The sequence below is a fragment of the Rhinoderma darwinii genome, chromosome 3, assembly GCF_050947455.1.
Source record: "Rhinoderma darwinii isolate aRhiDar2 chromosome 3, aRhiDar2.hap1, whole genome shotgun sequence".
NCBI lineage: Eukaryota > Metazoa > Chordata > Amphibia > Anura > Rhinodermatidae > Rhinoderma > Rhinoderma darwinii.
This window is the reverse complement of record NC_134689.1, coordinates 292,470,919-292,471,180: the sequence shown is the minus strand read 5'-3', so window position 1 is coordinate 292,471,180 and position 262 is coordinate 292,470,919.

Below are 262 nucleotides of genomic sequence, written 5' to 3'. Positions count from 1 at the left end.
GAATTACACCGAGCAAGAAGGAATTGTAGCTCAGCCAACCAATTCAACATAGAACAAGAACAAATTACAACAAGGCTGAAAAGCAGAGGTTATCCACAATGGTCCTTAAACAGAGCGGTTGACATCACAACCAAAAAACCTCGAGCCCAACTTCTGGAACAACACAAGAAAACTAACCAGTCAGACTCTAACCAACCAACACTGATTCTACAACAAAGCAACCAATTTTTGGAAATAAAACAAATAGTAAATAAGTACTTAC